Below are 14,311 nucleotides of genomic sequence, written 5' to 3' on the forward strand. Positions count from 1 at the left end.
TCACTTCCTTCTAGGGTTTACTGACACATTCCCCACTCAGGAAGCCTGCCTTGACCACCCAGTAAAATTGCCAAACTCCTTACCTGCAAGTCCTGATTCCCCCTTTCCATGCTCTAGTTTTCCCCACATCACTTAATGTCTATCATAACACAGTTCGCCTGTTTTACTGCTTGTCTTCAACCTGTAAAACATAAATTCTAGAAGAACAAAGATTTTGTCCTTGTTGTTGCCTGATATAATTCCAGTACTTAGTACTAGGGCTGGTATGGACAACATGCTTAAAGAATATGTGTAGCATGAACAGAGATCATCTAGAGAAAGTCTTCTAGGCAAATTCCTTCCCAGCCCCCAGGTAGGAAGTTGCTCAGGGCTTTCCCAGCACACAAACAACATTTATCATCAGTTGCATCATCTTCACTTGTTCACGACTTCCTGATTCTCTCTCCCTGCACATGACCCCTCCAGGGCAAAGTCCTTGTCTCGGTTATCACCATATCTTACGCTTAGCATCAGATCAAATCAGATCAGACCATTTGCTCAGTCGTGTCGGACTCTTTGCAACCCCATGAATCGCAGCACGCCAGGCCTCCCTGTCCATCACCAACTCCCTGAGTTCACTCAGACTCACGTCCATCGAGTCCGTGATGCCATCCAGCCATCTCATCCTCTGTCGTCCCCTTCTCCTCCTGCCCCCAATCCCTCCCAGCATCAGAGTCTTTTCCAATGGGTCAACTCTTCGCATGAGGTGGCCAAAGTACTGGAGTTTCAGCTTTAGCATCATTCCTTCCAAAGAAATCCCAGGGCTGATCTCCTTCAGAATGGACTGGTTGGATCTCCTTGCAGTCCAAGGGACTCTCAAGAGTCTTCTCCAACACCACAGTTCAAAAGCATCAATTCTTCGGCGCTCAGCCTTCTTCACAGTCCAACTCTCACATCCATACATGACCACAGGAAAAACCATAGCCTTGACTAGACGAACCTTTGTTGGCAAAGTAATGTCTCTGCTTTTGAATGTGCTATCTAGGTTGGTCATAACTTTCCTTCCAAGGAGTAAGCGTCTTTTAATTTCATGGCTGCAGTCACCATCTGCAGTGATTTTGGAGCCCAGAAAAATAAAGTCTGACACTGTTTCCACTGTTTCCCCATCTATTTCCCATGAAGTGGTGGGACCGGATGCCGTGATCTTTGTTTTCTGAATGTTGAGCTTTAAGCCAACTTTTTCACTCTCCACTTTCACTTTCATCAAGAGGCTTTTGAGTTCCTCTTCACTTTCTGCCATAAGGGTGGTGTCATCTGCATATCTGAGGTTATTGATATTTCTCCCGGCAATCTTGATTCCAGCTCGTGTTTCTTCCAGTCCAGCGTTTCTCATGATGTGCTCTGCATATAAGTTAAATAAACAGGGTGACAATATACAGCCTTGACGAACTCCTTTTCCTATTTGGAACCAGTCTGTTGTTCCATGTCCAGTTCTAACTGTTGCTTCCTGACCTGCATACAAATTTCTCAAGAGGCAGATCAGGTGGTCTGGTATTCCCATCTCTTTCAGAATTTTCCACAGTTTATTGTGATCCACACAGTCAAAGGCTTTGGCATAGTCAATAAAGCAGAAGTAGATGTTTTTCTGGAACTCTCTTGCTTTTTCCATGATCCAGCGGATGTTGGCAATTTGATCTCTGGTTCCTCTGCCTTTTCTAAAACCAGCTTGAACATCAGGCCATTGACCTAGGACTGGCCAATTGGAGCACTGCAGTTCCTGGCTCCAGTGACTGGCTCAGAGATGGGAAAGTGACCCAAGATGGGCCAATCAGAGGCAATTATGGAACAGAATTTTTGGAATTCTTGGGAAAGGTATTATGGTTTTTCCAGTAGTCATGTATGGACATGAGAGTTGGACCATAAAGAAGGCTGAGGGCTGAAAGAGATGCTGTGGTGCTGAAAGAAGACCCTTGAGAGTCCCTGGGACAGCAAGGAGAACAAACCAGTCAATCCTAAAGGAAATCAACCCTGAATATTCATCGGAAGGACTGATGCTGAAGCTGAAACTTCAATACTTTGGCCACCTGATGGGAAGAGCCGACTCATTAGAAAATACTCTGATGTTGGGCAAGATTGAGGGCAGGAGAAGAAGGGGACAACAGGGGATGAGATGATTGGATGGCATTACTGACTCAATGGACATGAGTTTGAGCAAGCTCTGGAAGACAGTAAAGGACAGGGAAGCCTGGCATGCTGCAGTCCATGGGGTCACAAAGAGTCAGAAATGACTGAGCGACTGACCAGCCACAAAAGGAAAGGTAGTCTATTTGTTGTAGAGGGAAAAGACCACCTGGGAACAAGCCCCTCACACACACCACCCCCCCAAAAGAATGAGAGAAATAATGAGCTAATGAAGGTGTATGAAGCCTCACATCCAGCTGTGCCTCACACGTTCTAATTAAGTGAGCACTTAAATTCTCTTTCTTTTTTTTTTTTAAATTAGTTTGAACTGGCTTTTAATCCGCTGCAACCAAATGGATCCAGTTCGGGTACTAAGTTAGTTGGGCCTTCAGCAGCCCCATGCCATAGACTGTACCATTCTTGTCAGCCGTGTGCAAAATTCCGTGTCAACACTTTTGTATGATGGGGAAACTGAGCCTCAGAAAGGCAAAGCCACCTGCCTAAGACCAACTGCTAGGAAGTAAGTGGAGCTGGCCCTGTGCTCTGCCTGCCACACCACACTGCCTCTCCAGGGCACTTGGCCAGAGCTCCCACAGCATCCTTGGGGGCAAGCAGGAGATGCAGAGACTGCAGGTAAGTGTATCTGAAGTGCTCTGGGCTCTAGGCTACTTGTCAGCTAGCACTGTTGAGGCCCTGGCTCTTTCCTCTGTACTCTCCAGCAGATGCTAGGAGTGGATTTGGGATCAGAGATAATCCAACCTGGTCCCCATTACCCACGAGAGGCCCTTAGTCTGGGGGTTGGGTGGGGAGGGGAGCCAGATGCATTCAGCTAAAATGATGCACACAGAAGGGAACGACAAATCATTTCTTTAAACAACCTGTTTTCTTTGAAAACATTGCATGCTTTTTGCAAACACATTTTGGAAAATGCAAACAAAAATTAAACAAGTAAAAGAGAGAGAAGGAGGAGGGGAAAGAAGATAATTAATATTCATAATCCTTTTACTTAGGAGAACCCACTATTAACATTTTGTTATATTTCCTTCCAATCTTTCTTCTAAGACTTATTATTTTTTTTAACTACAGGGTTCAGATCAGGCTGCCATGCAAATTTATTACTTTTTACTACAAATTTATTACCTTTTCCGACGAGTAGTCTTACTAATCATTGTCCCCTTGTTATTTGTAATGCATAGAGGCTGTTCTGATATCTACACGATATATATCATTGTGTGTGCCTGCGTGCTAAGTTGCTTCAGCTGTCTCTGACTCCTTGTGACCCCATGGAATGTAGCCTACCAGGTCCCTCTGCCCTCCTGCTCATGGGATTCTCCAGGCAAGAATACTGGAGTAGGTTGCCATGTCTTTCTCCAGGGGATCTTCCTGACCCAGGGATCAAACTCCAGCCTTTTACATCTCCTACATTGGCAGGCGGGTTGTTTACCACTAGGGCCATGGATCTACCATAATTACTTAACTATTCTGTGATGAGTTTCAAATCATTTGTGATTTTTTTTCTTATTGGGGAGAAGCTAATTAAAACGGAATGGGGAAGGGAGGGTGGGGGAGGTGGGGATCTAGAAAGAACCAAAAGATGATATCTGAATTGGCCTTTGAAGGAAGAGTAGCTTGTTGCTGGAGGTGGAAAAAGACTCCTCCTGTAGCCAGTGAGCAGGGGTAAAGGTGTCTGGTTGGGCTGGGGAACTGTTACTATTGTCCAGAACTAAGGGTTCCTGCTGGAGAAGTAAATGGCAACCCACTCCAGTATTGTTGCCTGGAGAATTCCATGGACAGAGGAGCCTGGCGGGCTATAGTCCATGGGGTCACAAAGAGTCAGACATGCTGAGCGACTAACACACACCAGGGGGACCTGAACTAGGACAGTGGCCCTGGGCATGAAAGGGCGAGGGGACTGATGTGAGTGACATCTTTGAGCCAGGGTGAATGAAAATTTGCAAGGAGTGAGGAGGTGACAGAGCAGGGAAACATTTATCTTCTAAATTAGACAGCCTGGGGAGAGGATGAGGAAAGACAAGGAGAAAACAATGAGGGCTCCCAGTGCCACCTGCTGCCAACCTGCCATGTCAGTCAGGCCAGGTGACTTTCTGTGTGTGAGCCCCTTTCTGAACAACCCAAACCTAAAAATACCCACCACCTGCCTCTGCTCCTGCCAGCCTGGGGCCTCTGTAAATTGAAACTCAAAGATTGCCCATGGTGAACAGGGACTAAGAACTTGAATAAGGGTGTGGTTTGGTCTGATGCCAGATGTGTCTGTTTTCTAGGTTTCTATGCTAAATGTATAGCATAGAAACATAGCCTACGCTAGTAAAGTAATGCTCAAAATTCTCCAAGCCAGGCTTCAGCAATATGTGAACCGTGAACTTCCTGATGTTCAAGCTGGTTTTAGAAAAGGCAGAGGAACCAGAGATCAAATTGCCAACATCCGCTGGATCATGGAAAAAGCAAGAGAGTTCCAGAAAAACATCTACTTCTGCTTTATTGACTATGCCAAAGCCTTTGACTGTGTGGATCACAATAAACTGTGGAAAATTCTGAAAGAGATGGGAATACCAGACCACCTGATCTGCCTCTTGAGAAATTTGTATGCAGGTCAGGAAGCAACAGTTAGAACTGGACATGGAACAACAGACTGGTTCCAAATAGGAAAAGGAGTTCGTCAAGGCTGTATACCGTCACCCTGTTTATTTAACTTATATGCAGAGCACATCATGAGAAACGCTGGACTGGAAGAAACACGAGCTGGAATCAAGATTGCCGGGAGAAATATCAATAACCTCAGATATGCAGATGACACCACCCTTATGGCAGAAAGTGAAGAGGAACTCAAAAGCCTCTTGATGAAAGTGAAAGTGGAGAGTGAAAAAGTTGGCTTAAAGCTCAACATTCAGAAAACAAAGATCACGGCATCCGGTCCCACCACTTCATGGGAAATAGATGGGGAAACAGTGGAAACAGTGTCAGACTTTATTTTTCTGGGCTCCAAAATCACTGCAGATGGTGACTGCAGCCATGAAATTAAAAGACGCTTACTCCTTGGAAGGAAAGTTATGACCAACCTAGATAGCACATTCAAAAGCAGAGACATTACTTTGCCAACAAAGGTTCGTCTAGTCAAGGCTATGGTTTTTCCTGTGGTCATGTATGGATGTGAGAGTTGGACTGTGAAGAAGGCTGAGCGCCGAAGAATTGATGCTTTTGAACTGTGGTGTTGGAGAAGACTCTTGAGAGTCCCTTGGACTGCAAGGAGATCCAACCAGTCCATTCTGAAGGAGATCAGCCCTGGGATTTCTTTGGAAGGAATGATGCTAAAGCTGAAACTCCAGTACTTTGGCCACCTCATGCGAAGAGTTGACCCATTGGAAAAGACTCTGATGCTGGGAGGGATTGGGGGCAGGAGGAGAAGGGGACGACAGAGGATGAGATGGCTGGATGGCATCACGGACTCGATGGACGTGAGTCTGAGTGAACTCAGGGAGTTGGTGATGGACAGGGAGGCCTGGCGTGCTGCGATTTATGGGGTCGCAAAGAATTGGACACGACTGAGCAAATGATCTGATCTGATCTGATCTGAGGTCAATGGTCGTTTGGTGATGTCCAAGTGTAAAGTCATCTCTTGTGTTGTTGAAAAAGGGTGTTTGCTATGACCAGTGCATTCTCTTGGCAGAATTCTGCTAGCCTTTGCCCTGCTTCATTTTCTACTTCAAAGCCAAACTTGCATGTTACTCCTACTTTTGCATTCCAATCCCCTGTGATGAACAGGACATCATTTTTTGGTGTTAGTTCTAGGAGATCTTCTAGGTCTTCATGGAACTTATCAACTTTAGCTTCTTCAACATAAGTGGTTGGGTCATAGACTTGGATTACTGTGATATTGAATGGTTTGCCTTGGAAACAAATCGAGATCATTCTGTCATTTTTAAGGTTGCACCCAAGTACTGCATTTTGGACTCTTTCACTGATTAAGCAACAGTTTAAACCCTGTTTGGAACAACTGACTGATTCAGAATTGAGAAAGGAGTACAACAAGGCTGTTTGTTGTCACCCTGTTTATTTAGCTTATATGCAGAGTACATCATATGAAATGCCAGGCTGGATGAGTTACAAGCTGGAATCAAGATTGCCAGGTGAGATATTGACAACCTCAGATATGCAGATAATATCATTCTAATGGCAGAAAGCTAGGAGGAACTAAAGATCCTCTTGTTATGGGTGAAGGAAGAGAGTGTAAAAGCTGGCTTAAAACTCAATATTAAAAAACTAAGATCATGGCATCCGGTCCCATCACTTCATGGCATATAGAAAGGGAAAAGGAGGAAGCAGGGACAGATTTACTCTTTTTAGGCTCTAAAATCACTGCAGATGGTGACTGCAGCCATGAAATTCGAAGACGATTGCTTCTTGGCAGGAAAACTATGACAAACCTAGACGGTGTGTTAAAAAGCAAAGACATCACTTTGCTGACAAAAGTCCATATAGTTAAGGCTTTGGTCCTTCCAGTAGTCATGTACAGATGTGAGAGTTGGACCATAAAGAAGGCTGAGTGCCAAAGAATTGATGCTTTCAAACTGTGATGCTGGAGAAGACTCTTGAGAGTCCTTTGAAAAGCAAGATCAAGCCAGTCATTCTTAAAGGAAATCAACCCTGAATATTCACTGGAAGCACTGATGCTGAAGCTGAAGCTCCAGCACTTTGGCCACCTGATGTGAATAGCTGACTCATTGGAAAATACTCTGATGCTAAGAAAGATTGAGGGCAAGAGGAGAAGGGAGCAACGGAGGATGAGATGGTTGAATGGCATCATCGACTCAATGGACATGAGTTTGACAAACTCTGGGACAGAATGAAGGACAGGGAAGCCTGGTGTGTTGCAGTCCATGGGATTGCAAAAGAGTCAGACATGATTTGGCAACTGAGCAACAACAACCATACCTTCATTTCAAGGCTGATGTGAAGATGAAATAACACAAGGAAGGCTGTTAGCACTGGGCCTGACATGCTGTAAGGACTCAGGAAGTAATGTATTTATTTACTCATCTATTTTTAGGCCATGCCAAGCTTGTGGCTCAGCTGGTAAAGAATCTGCCTGCAATGCGGGAGACCTGGGTTCAATCCCTGAGTTGGGAAGATCACCTGGAGAAGGAAAAGGCTCCCCACTCCTGTATTCTGGCCTGGAGAATTCCATGGACTATATAGTCCATGGAGTCGAAAAGAGTCGGACACAAATGAGCTCACTTTTCACTTAAGCCAACAAGTGAGATCTTAGTTCCCTGACCAGGGATTGAACAGGCCTAGCCCCTGCATTGGCCATGAGGAGTCTTAATCTCTGGACTGCCAGAGAAGTCCTCAACAAAGTGCTGTGTTTTGTGTTTTTTTTAAGTCACATTTGACTCTTTTCAACCCCATGGACTATTTATATAGTCCATGGAATTCTCTAGGCCAGAATACTGGAGTGGATAGTCTTTCCCTTCTCCAGGGGATCTTCCCAACCAGGATTCGAACCCGGGTGTCCTGCATTGCAGGCGGATTCTTTACCAGCTGAGCCACAAGGGAAGCCAGAAAGTGCTATTTTTAATATCTATAAATGTAACTAGCAAGAAGGCCTTTCCTGAAATTCTTGTTTGCAACTGAAAACATAAACAGGCCCAACTGGGTCATTTCTGATGACCCTGCTTCAAACTCTGGCATCAGTGATTCTGTCCACAGCAACCACTTTGTGTCTGGCGTCAGGGCCTTGTTACTGTTCCCATCACCTGGACCACACTTCTTCTCACACCCTTTTCTTTCGCTAGGTAATTTCTGCCCCTCCCTCAGGTCCCTGATAAAACGTCAGTTCCCCTGGATATGTCATTAAGTAGAGAAAAGAAAATACCGTACAGAACAGTACTAAATATATCATTTATGCAAATATATGTGTGTACATCTATTTGTGTGTGGTTTAAAATGTGTAGTAGTTACTGAAGCTGTGCTCTACAGCCCAGCTGAGAGCCTGCACATGGCTACTGAAGCCAGCACGCTCTAGAACCCGAGCTCCCCAACAAGGGAAGCCATCACAGTGAGAAGCCCACCAACCGCAAGTAAAGAGGAACCCCCGCTCACCGCAACTACAGAAACGCCACACACAGCAACAAAGACCCAGCGCAGCCAAAAAGAAATACTTTTTAAAAAATACATAAAAAAATAGGGAATGCCCTGGCGGCCCAGTGGTTAGGGACTCTGGGGTTTTCACTGTAGAGGGTGTGGGTTCAATCCCTGGCTGGGGGACTAAGATCCTTCAAGCTGTGCAGTGTAGCTAAAAAAATAAAATGAATAAAAATAAATAAAATGCGTAGTAATTTTCTGGAATGCAGAAGCACGGGCCCTCCCATAAACAGAGGCCAAACAAGGACTGGGTGTTAGTCATCTTTGCTCAGAACCCGACACACCGGGCCATCATATTCATCACGACTACTACGCGCTGAGCAGCTGCTATGTGGCAGGCGATGTACTAAGCTCCTCTTCATTATCTCAACAAGCAGCGGTGCTGACTGCCATTTGGCCGATGAGGAAACTGAGGCATGGAGACGCATCATTACCTGGCCAAAGTCACACCTGAGCTGCCCAGCACACAGGGAGGCCTAGTGGTCCCGGGTTTATTAAATGAAGCCGGGACCCACACCAGTCCCACAGGGAACTAGGAAAAATCAACTGGCAAGACAAAAGGCTTATGACTTCACCAAGACTTTCCTGTTGGGATAGTGACCATCAGCAAGCAGAACAAGGCCATTCCTGCCTTCCAAGTTGTGTGTGTGTGTGTGTGAATCAGAGATGTGGCTGGTGATGGATTTATGGGTTGCTGTGAAAAGAGCCTGAGTTGGAGACACAGAGAGGAGCTTCCTCTTTCTGCCTGCCTGTCACACGTGCACACACAGACTTACACACCTGGGCCTCCAACAAAGGTGAGGCGAGTCCCACTTGGAGCTTACCTAGCCAAACCAACAAACAAGTGAAAACAAAGAGAAGGATTTACTGCAGTTGCCTTGGAATCACTAGGAACTTGTTTCAGGTTCTCTACAAAATCCCAGGTTGCTGCCAAGTATCCCGAGCACTGCGATCGGGAAAGGGAGGTTCAGGTCGGGGACATGCAGGAACTGGGGAAGCGGGGTTCAGGGTTTCCCGGGAAAGCCTTTAATAAGAGGGAAGGGTCCAGAGTAGGCCTGGTGGCCCAGTCTCAGATCTTCTGTGACTCAGTAAACCTGGAGGGGATGACTTCAGAGGGGCGGCACCTTAATCATAGGTGCTTTGAAGATGCAGGGATGAAAGGCCTTGGGAGGTATAATTACAGGAGATGCCATTCTCTCAGGGGCCTGCAGGAGCCCAAGTCACCATCTGCAGAGATATGTTGCGGGAGTCCCCAGTGGGGCCTTCTTAAAGGGGCAGCACCCCAGGGGTGGGCTCTCTGTTCCCTTCCTTGGACGGCTCTTCCATCCTATCAGCATCCCCTGCACGGGCAAGTGCAGCCTCTGCGAAGCCAGGTTCCAGCTCTGCAGCTTCCTGCACTTCAATAGGCAACAGGACACAGCCTCACATGGAACAGTTTGGAGGACAGACAGGAAGATGCTGTTGGCGTCTCAGGGCTAGGGTGGAGGGAAGAATGGAGGGAGCAGGCCAGAGGAAGAGGAGGAGGGGAAGGTGGCTCTCGGTCACCATGGCAACACTTCCCCGGCTCATCAGACCCCTTCTCGTCACCCAGCCACACACAGCCCAGCCCGGAAAGCTGGCCCCAGACAAGTGTGGCTTGAGCGAGAGAGGAGATGTCTAGAGATTGGGCAGCTGGAGGCTGGAGCTTGGAATGTGTTTACTCTTCTGAACGATTAGACGGGTTCCTGTGGGCGCCTGTGTTGCAGGCTTTGGGAACGAGGATGTGACGTGGAGGCCTCAGCCTTCTTAGCTGTAACTATTCCCATCTCCGTTTCCGAAATAGAGCAGGGATGGGGGAGGGGGAGGCAAGGGAATGAGAGAATACAGGAGGGGAAGGCTCTCTCCTTGGCTAAAGTCACACTGGAGTGACTCCTACTGGAGCTGATGGCAGGGGTCTGCCCAATCCACTCCCCTACAGGAGGCCCTGGCTTTCGGCAGAGGGGAGTGTAGAGGGTTGTGGGGGGCATCAGAAGGTAGGTGGGAAAGGGGAGAAGGAGAGAGGCTGCCACGGAGCAGCCCCGTGGCGCCAGCGGCTTGTGTTTTACGGCAGGAAGTGACTGAACCAAGTTCAGAGGAAGCCAAATCCTTCCTTTTGTACCAGACCATTTTCTGCGGGTGTCTCCTCGGTCTCCTCCCCTCCTTCCTCCTCCAGACCTTCTGCCATTCAGTCTTCAATCCCCTTCCTCCAGTGATCTTTGGCCTCCAAACAAGAGCAGGCCTCCTAGATCCTCAAAACCATCTCCTTCCACACCTCAACCCCAGTTGCCTCCCCTCCACTCTTCCCCACACCCCCTCAGACACAAGGTCACCTGTTGGCTTTTATTGGAGCGGTTACCTGTGTGTGCATGTGGGGCAAAGTTGCAGGGATGGGAAGGGGCATGAGGGAACTTGCTGGCGGGTCGACATTGCCCACATCTGTTTCAGGTAGTGATTACACAGGTACATAGAAACAGGTAAAAAGCTATGGATCCCTGTACACTTAAGATGTGTGTGCTTTTCTGTGCATACGTTATACTTCAATTCTTAGAAAAGAAAAAGAAGATCGAGCGGGAAATGGTCAGTGGGAAGCTTGTGTTTTGCCAGCCCCCTTTCCTCTCTCTGCTCTGTTTGCTTTGAGCTCGCTGACCCCACCTCTTCCCTGAAGCCCCGCCCCCAGCCAGGCTCCTCTCTCCCTGGCCCGGCCTCCTTGATTTCCAAGCTGCGAAGGTCTCCAAGCCCCGAAGGTCTGCCCTACTGCCCTATCTGCGTTCTTGCTTTCTGTCAGCGGTCCTGCGATGCTCCCAGGCTCCCACGTACATCACCTCAGAGCCTCCGACTTCTCCCTTTCTTTCAGTCGGCTAAGAACAGACCGGTTCAGAAAAGGGTTCAGTCATCCTTGCCTTCTGGATGTCTCCTGCCTGGATTGTAACCATAGCTCCCTAACTCCTCTCCCTGCCTCCTTTCTCCATCCTCCAATCTCCCTGCCCACTGTTGCCAAATTCATATCCCTCAAGTTCACATCCGTCGTGGCTCTTCTCTAATCGTTGGTTCCCCGCAGTGCAGATGCTGGTGGATGGAAGTCAGGCCGGTGGGTTCTGGCGTCTGCCTCTTCTATCCTTGGCGGCTATCTCCTCCCTACCCCTTTGTGCTTGGATCTCTGAGTATATATCGAGCTAGTTCATAGCTCTGGGCCTTTGTTCATGCTGTTTCCTCTGGCAGTAATGACTGTCCCCACCTCATCCCTCCTCCCCACCCCCCAGGCCATCACCACCCAGTAAATTACTCACGTTTCAAGGGTCAGATCAGGTATCTTTGAACACCTTCCTGACACACCCCCTCCCTCCTTTGTCCCTGGTTCATACTGCGTATCTCACACTGGATTTTGGATTGGGATAAGCCATTGGTTAACTTGAGTCTTTCCTCTGACTTGGGCCCTTGGAAGCCAAAGTCACACCTCGGGTTTGCAGTGTGCAGGAACCATTACTGAGCACTTATGCAGCACTGGGCTAGAGTGAAGGTTAGGAGCATGGGCCACTGTGTCTCTGTGTCCTCATGCACTCAGCGAGCATCAGAGTACATCAGCCTCCTAGGATGCTTATGAGCAGAGAGGGTGGGAACAGGGCCTGGCACCAGGAGCCTCCTCGGCCCTTATGAGCATCTGTGGTTTTATTTAATCTTACAACCTCTGAAGCAGGTAATAGCACCTCCACTTTACAGAAGAGGAAACTGAGGCCCAGACAATGCCCCAGGTCACAGAGGGACCAAGCCAGCCCTCTGGGTTCCACTCTGTGCTCTCCACCCCTCACCCCTGCACTCCACTCCCCCTCAGCCCAGCACTGGCACCCACAAGCCCCAGTGTTTGTTGCATGAACAAAAATGATTCACTAAGTGGCATGCTTGCCCCCTCCAATCTGGGCACAATTTCCGAGCAATTGTTTGGCGTACTTTATAAAAATAAACTGTTCGCCTGGTTGACGCATCCTGGTCATTCCCTGGCCTCAGCTTAAATATCACTTCCTCAGAGGCTGTCAGCCACCACCCCCTCTCATATACATTAGCTCCCTGAATAAGAAACACAGGAAAGAGAAACCAGACACCAGTGATGATCGTGGGTAGGAACACAGTGGAGGGGGCAGGGATGGTAATAACTCTCTATAATTTGACTTTTATTTATTTTTGACTTTTGGCTGCACTATATGACATGTGGGACCTTAGCTCCCAGACCAGGGATTGAACCTACGCCCCCCCTGCATTGGAAGGCAGAGTTTTAACCACTGGACTACCGGGGAAGTCTCACAAATTGACTTATACAGCTTGATGTTCATATATGTAATAGCTCCAAAAAATTAAAACAAAAGAGAAGGGGGACACTAACTCATTATTGAAATTAATTACTACACAGAATACAGAGAAAAGAATGACTTCAAGTTACTTCCAGGCACTGTGCTCTGACCACATTTCCTCAGAATATAATCTAAGGGGGAAAAAAAGTCTGTAAAAAACTCTTTACCCATAGGTATTGGGCTTCCAAAATCAGTTCTGAATATCCAATGGAAGGACTGATGCTGAAGCTGAAACTCCAATACTTTGGTCACCTGATGTGAAGAACTGACTCATTGGAAAAGACCCTGATGCCGGGGAAGATTGAAGGCGGGAGGAGAAGGGGACGGCAGAGGATGAGATGGTTGGATGACATCACTGACGCGATGGAGGTGAGTTTGAGTAAGCTCTGGGAGTTGGTGATGGACAGGGAGGCCTGGCGTGCTGCAGTCCATGGGGTCGCAAAGAGTCGGACACGACTGAGCAGCTGAACCAACTAGTGACTCACGGGTAAAGAATCTGCCTGCTAATGCAGGAGACTCAGGTTTGATCTCTAGGTGGGGAAGATCCCCTGGAGAAGGAAATGGCAACGCACTCCAGTATTCTTCCCTGGAGTATCCCATGGACAGAGGAGCCTGGTGGGCTACCGTCCATGGGGTCACAGAATCAGACTTAACAACTAACACATCATATACTTTTAGTGTGTGGGTGTGTCACTCGCTCAGTTGTGTCTGACTCTTCGAGACCCCACAGACTGTAGCCCACCAGGCTCCTCTGTCCATGGGATTTGCCAGGCAAGAATACTGGTAACAAAAATGGCAAGGAGAGGGTTGCCATCTCCTTCAGGGGATCTTCCCAACCCAGGGATCGAACCTGTGTCTCCCACATTGCTGGCAGATTCCTTACCACCTGAGCCACCAGGGAAACGAAAACTTGCATATATTGTTGGGTACAGCAAATAAGCACCTTACTATTAGCAGGAACTAAAACTTTCACTGCAAAAGATATAGAAATAAAAAGCTCTTTTTTTAAGATTAGCTCCTTGTACTTCCCCTCAGGGCCCACAGTTGCTAACTTCACACCTACTGTTTGAAGTCAGATGGGAGGGGCTGAGAGTGACCCTACTCCAAGGCAGGTCTCCATGTGGTTCACTGCCTGCAAAGCAGGACCCTCTGGCGTTTCCTGGTGGGTTTGTGTGGTCAAAGCTATGGTTCTTCCAGTAGTCACATATGGATGTGAGAAAGTGAAAGTGTCTCAGTCACATCCGACTCTTTGGAATTCTCCAGGCCAGAATACTGGAGTGGGTAGCCTTTCTCTTCTCCAGAGGATCCCAACCCAGGGATGGAACCCAGGTCTCCCACATTGCAGGCAGATTCTTTATCAGTTGAGCCACAAGGGAAGCCCATGGATGTGAGAGTTGGACCATAAAGAAAGCTGAGCACTGAAGAATTGATGCTTTTGGACTGTGGTGTTGGAGAACACTCAAGACTCTTGGACTGCAAGGAAATCAAACCAGTCAATCCTAAAGGAAATTAGTCCTGAATATTCATTGAAAGGACCGATGTTGAAGCTGAAGCTCTAACACTTTGGCCACCTGATGCAAAGAATTGAGTCATTAGAAAAGACCTTGATGCTGGGAAAGATTGAAGGCAGT

Source organism: Bos taurus, chromosome 5 (assembly GCF_002263795.3).
Source record: "Bos taurus isolate L1 Dominette 01449 registration number 42190680 breed Hereford chromosome 5, ARS-UCD2.0, whole genome shotgun sequence".
Taxonomy (NCBI): domain Eukaryota; kingdom Metazoa; phylum Chordata; class Mammalia; order Artiodactyla; family Bovidae; genus Bos; species Bos taurus.